This window comes from Garra rufa, chromosome 16, assembly GCF_049309525.1.
Source record: "Garra rufa chromosome 16, GarRuf1.0, whole genome shotgun sequence".
Lineage (NCBI taxonomy): Eukaryota > Metazoa > Chordata > Actinopteri > Cypriniformes > Cyprinidae > Garra > Garra rufa.
Window position 1 is genome coordinate 4,554,902 of NC_133376.1, and position 6,375 is coordinate 4,561,276.

Sequence of the window (6,375 nt, forward strand, 5' to 3'; positions counted from 1 at the left end):
TGCCAGATGTGTCCCCCTGCTTAAGCCAATACATGTCCAGGCCCGTCTGAAGTTTGCTAGAGAGCATTTGGATGATACAGAAGAGGATTGGGAGAATGTCAGATGAAACCAAAATAGAACTTTTTTCTGAGTTGCATCCAAAGAACACCATACCTCCTGTGAAACATCACTGCTCTAGAGGAGATCTGCATGGAGGAATGGGCCAAAATACCAGCAACAGTGTGTGAAAACCTTGTGAAGACTTACAGAAAACGTTTGACCTCTGTCATTGCCAACAAAGGGTATATAACAAAGTATTGAGATGAACTTTTGTTATTGACAAAATACTTATTTTCCACCATAATTTGCAAGTAAATTCTTTAAAAATCACACAAAGTGTCATTTTGTCTCTCATCGTTGAGGTATACCTATGACGAAAATTACAGGCCTCTCTCATCTTTTTAAGTGGGAGAACTTGCACAATTGGTGGCTGGCTAAATACTTTTATTACAGAAAAATATTGTACTATACCTTTAATTAAATTCCTCAAAGCTACAGGAATAGCTTTGACAACTAAATAAAATTGCCTATATGAATAATCCAAATTATATTTTAACTTAAAATTATCATAACTTAATATATTACCATCTTCATCCATTAAATGGATTACATTCCAAACTCCTTTGTCAATCCAGTCTTTTTAAAATAAAAATTTCCTCTAGAATACACTTGTTATTCCAAATGATAACATTATGTGGAGTAAAATTGTGCTCATACAACATTTGTTTCAACAACATCTTAACAGAACAATATAGGCTAACTTAAACACAACTGTAAGTCCACACAGACTGAGACATTTGTATTAATCATACTACAACAGAGAAACAAACCGCCATTGCAGACTCCCCTCACCCAATTACACGTGGGTAAATTACCAACTAGAGCTGTATGATTTGGGATCAATAGAAATTCCACCATTTTTGTTTTGTTTTGTTTAAAGTAACTTTAGAGATTATGATGCTCCCACATTTTGGAGAAAAAAAAAACTAAACAAAACAAAACTGTGTTTAGTGGAATCAGTGGAATGAACATGTAAGACCTGTACGTTTTTGTTTGTTTGTTTGTTTTTAGCACAGGCCACACAGTTGTAGATCAACAATAAAACATATTACCATATCTGAAAACAACCACAAGCAGTGCAGTTCATCACTTAAACAGGACATTAATGTTCTAGTATTATTACTATATGTAGACATTCAACAAAATAAATATCAGAATGAGAAAGAGCTTTATTGCCAAGTGTGTTCAAAAACACAAGGAATTTGTTTTGGTGTCAGGAGCTTCCAGTACAGAAATTACAAACATAGTGCAGACATAAAGTAAAGGTAATAAAAACACACTTTTAAAAGAGAATATACAATAAATTCTAAATAACAGTAGTAATAATAAAAATATACAGAAAAAAGAAAAATGTCCATAGACAGAATTATGAATGTGAATATGTGCTATATAACAAAGAAGGTTTGTTGAGTTGTTTACAGATGTCCTGTAGAGGTGTGTTAAGTGTTGTTCAAGTGGGATATGGCTTGGGGGAGAAACTGTTCTTGTGTTTGGCTGTTTTGGTGCACAGCGCTGTGTAGCGTCGGCCAGAGGGCAACAGTTCAAAGAGAGAGTGGGCTGGGTGTGAGGAGTCCAGAGTGATTTTCTTAGCCCTTTTCCTGACTCTGGAGGTGTAAAGTTTGAGAATAGGGTATGTTGAACATCCTGTTCTAAATACAGTTTACACTGTGAATGTGAACATATGATTGTGTTTTAAATGCCATTACAAAAAGTTTTATAAATCTAGTACAAAACACTTTCGTTAACATGCCAGATGGACTCCCGTCACTACTCTGGTAAGGACCTCAAAGCAATGCTTCCCAATGAACTTATTCACTCTTGTTTTAATTCTGTACTAAATCTGACATCTTTATACTATAAAAGTATTTTGCAAGTTTATGATAAGCCAAAATAGCAAACACAGTATATTAGCTTTTGAGTGGCTTCTAAAGCAAAGGAAACTCATTTTACAATATTTAATGGTATATATCCTTCATCTGAGTTTTTAAGACATCTGTTGAATTAATAAGAAAATGCCTGTATTTTCTGTCAAGGTGACAAACAATGATCATCTTTTCTTTTTTTGTGTGTACTCATGTAACGAGGTGGTGGCATGGTGGTTCAGTGGGTAGCACTGTTGCCTCACAGTGAGAAGGTCCCTGGTTCAAGCCCCGGCTAAGCCAGGTTGCCTTTCTGTGTGGAGTTCACATGTTCTCCTCGTGTATGCTTGGGTTTCCAATCTAAAGACATGCATAGGTGAATTGGCCGTAGTGAATGAGTGAAAGTGTTTGCCCCAGCACTGGGGTTGCACAAGTTAGTGCACTCTCAGGACTAGGTTGCGTCAGGAAGGGCATCTGGCGTAAAACGTGGCAAATTGGCAGTGCGGATCACTCCTGATTAAAAGGGAGCAAGCCAAGAGAGATTTTTTTTTCACAAAAAAGGTTGAAGAGGCAGAAGCCTTTGAAGAAGTAGAAAGTTGAAGAAAAAAATCAAAGTGGCAGAAGCCATAGAAGTTGAAGAAAAAAATCTGAGAAGTAGAAGTCAAAGAAAAAGTAAAAGTAAGAGAGTCGAAGAAAAACTCGTAGAGGCAGAAGCCATAGAAGAAGTTGAAGTCAAATGAAAACGTAGAAGAGGCAGAAGCCATAGAAGAAGTAGAATGAAGGAGTGTAATTCTGGATCGAGCTTGAACTCCATAATAATAATGATAATAATTATTATTTCTCGTGTTATTAGTAACCTTCTAGGTTGTTTGATGATTGAATAGAGTTAAACATATATTAGTAGTTATAGACTATGGTAAGAATGAAATGTCCGACAGTATCCGTTCTGTCTTTATCCAGAGTCAAGATGTCATGTCACAGGAAGTCAGGGTGACCCTCCTGCTTACGTCATCAGCAAGTGATCAGGACATCTGTGATATCAATGTTCATGTTTTCCTGATAGATATTAAAGTGAATCCTGTTTAAATCAGTTTCTACCTTCTAAGAGACTGACTGCATAGTATATGTGTATAACTAACCATACTGATAAAGTGTCTTGCCAGAGCTAGGCAACCTTGAACAGAAGATAATGTTTTTGTGTGTCTGCGTGTGTCAGTATCTGTCTTTGAGTTCAGATGAGAAGACTATCCTGGAGAAGTTTGTCATCTGTTGCTGTCCTGGTCAGAAATAGGTCTCTGGAGAGACCTGTTGTGTCTGACCCATGATCTCTTGTCGCCTAAATAAGCATTTGTAGATATGCTTTGAGTTTGAAGTCTACATGTGTAGATGTTTTAAGTTTATCTAGGTTTAGACTAATCAGAATGTTCCTAACCTATGCATTGATGTAGTCAGCAACCTGTGTTAGAGTATAATTACTGGTGTTTTGAACATGTACGCAGAGCGGCCTACGAACTCCATCGAGAGTGTTGAAGCTGACTTCTGCTGATGAGACTGCAAACTATTTTCTTCAGTAAACCTGACTTCGATTGATTGAATCTTTGACTCCTGGTTTTTGTTCATCATATCTGGTCCTTGGGTTTTTACTGTAAAATTCCCCTTACAAGAAAGTCTAAGAAAAAACAGTAGAAGTCAAAGATAACATTGAAGAGCCAGAAGTTGAAGAAAAAATTTTAAAAGTAGAAGTCAAAGAAAAAGTAAAAGTAGAGAGTTGAGGGAAAAACTCAGAGGCAGAAGCCATAGAAGTCAAAGAAGTAGAAGTTAAAGAAAAAGTCAAAGAAGTAGAAGCCATAGAAGAAGTCGAAGAAAAAGGCGAAGTAGAAAGTTGAAGAAAAAATCAAAGTAGAAGTCAAAGAAAACGTTGAAGAGGCAGAAGCCATAGAAGTTGAAGAAAAATGTAAAAAGTAGAAGTCAAAGAAAAAGTAGAAGTAGAGAGTCGAAGAAAAACTTGTAGAGGCAGAAGCCATAGAAGAAGTTGAAGTCGAAGAAAACGTCGAGGAGGCAAAAGCCATAGAAGAAGTCAAAGAAGTAGAAAATCAAAGAAAAAGTCGAAGAATTAGAAAATCTAAGAAAAAAATCGAAGAAGTAGAAGTTGAAGAAAAAATAGAAGTAGAAGAAGTCAAAGAAGTAGAAGTTAAAGAAAAAGTAGAAGTAGAGAGTCGAAGAAAAACTCGTAGAGGCAGAAGCCATAGAAGATGTCAAAGAAGTAGAAAATCAAAGTCAAACAAGTAGAAAATAAAAAAATCAAAGAAGTAGAAGTCGAAGAAAAAGTTGAAGAGGCAGAAGCCATAGAAGTCGAAGTAGAAAGTCGAAGAAAAAATCAAAGTAGAAGTCAAAGAAAAAGTTGAAGAGGCTGAAGCCATAGAAGTCGAAGAAAAAATCGAAGAATTAGAAAGTCAAAGAAAAAAATCGAAGTAGAAGTCAAAAAAAGAATTGAAGTCGAAGAGGCAGAAGCCATTGAAGAAGTCGAAGTAGTACTATTTGAAGAAAAAGTCAAAGAAGTAGAAAGTTGAAGAAAAAATTTAAGTAGAAGTCAAAGAAAAAGTCAAAGAGGCAGAAGCCATAGAAGAAGTCGAAGAAGTAAAAGTCGAAGAAGAAGTTGAAGAAGCAGAAGTCATAGAAGCTGAAGAAAAAATTTAAGAAGTAAAAGTCAAATAAAAGAAAAACCCATAGAAGCAGAAGCCATAGAAGTTGAAAAAAATGTTTATTTATCCTCTGGTGAGATCTTGACAGATTTAATGTGTTCATCTAAGGCTATGTGACTTAAGTGAGTTAATAGATCATTTTAATGATCTTCAAACAGTCATTGTAGTAATTTACTGTAAAATAATTTTTGTTTTTTAGAGTAACTTGTGTGGAGAGTGGAGGCGCCAGCGCGATCACTTGCGAAGAAATCCTGTGAGTGGTATTTTAAGACATTCAGGGGCGCAGGATCTGGGTATGCAGGTGCATATGGGCCTGGGCAAATTGGGGGCGCCGAGCCAAGGGGGAACTTTTAATTCAAACGAGGGAATGAATAGTGTCCTCCTGCACAGGCCCAGTCCTGGCCGAGATGTTCAGGCCCGAGCCCTGCCCTTGTCCAAAAACTTATCTGAACAGAGCCTGTGTTGCAGCCATTAAAATAGTTCAGTTTTGGATTTTAATGGTAAAGTGGCTAGATTTCGTTTCGTTTCTTTAAGTTAATTTAGAAATATGTTTTGAACATTTAATGTTTGTTAAATTCAAGCCTTTGTTTTTTAAAGTAACGACCAAGTGGCCAGCAGCAATGAGTTGAGCATGTTTGATCAATTTAGCCTTCTCAAATCAACACAACTTGCCTAAAATACAGGACAAGAAAGTGCCAACGCAAGCACCTGCAGTGGAAACCTAAAATACGCCATCATTTTTGCTCATAAAGGTAAGAGAAATACATTATTTGGAACTGCAAAAGGTCCATTTATTTGTGTGCACATAATATCAACAAGACGTTATGCTTTTGTAAAATAGCTAAAGATGCACTTTCTGCTGTCTCTGTCTTAAAGGGGGAGCGCTTCACAAAAATTGTCCAAAACTCAGCGAATATTTGCCTCACAGACATGATAAATATATCTATAGAATGTGTTAAATTATTAAGTTAAAACAAAAGAAGTCATGTAATAAAATCATGTTATATTGCGTAATGTAAATTTTTTTACCTACTCTTTTTTAAACTGATGTTTATTTTTTAACATGCATTCAGAATTTTTTTTCATTAATTTAAATGCTGCTTGATCTGAGGTGAAGTTATCTCACTACAATTCAAAGAGCATAAAAATACATGACAAATCATTTTAAATATTGACAGTACAACCCTGTGTTCAGCTTGTATAGAGCACCCAGTGCAATACTTGTGAGTTTAAAACCAAAAACAAATAAAACATTATGATCAGTGATACTTTTTACACTGGATGACAGATTTTCAATAAGGGGACAAATGGATTTTTAGCACTTCTTTATTGAACTGAACACAGCAATTAAATTTACAATAGGTGCACATCACAGCTCAGTCAGCAACAAGTCCCTGCACAATGTATCATCAACACAGATCACAATAGCCAGCATGTGCTAGCTCCTAAAAGGATTGGAAGAATAAATGAAAAAAAAAAAAAACCTGCAGTCAAGTATGTGCAACTCTCTTCAAAATTTGCCACATCTCTTTATTTCAGTTTATGTAAATAACCTTGCAGAATTGACACTGACAGTGGATAAATAAAACGAGTTAATAGGAAGACAGTGTACAAAACCATAACAGTTCACAACATACTTACCTAGACCTTTCCTGGTAAAATCATAAAAAAAGAAAACTCAGGAGTCAATACTTGAGCAGTTTGCAGGCCTTCTT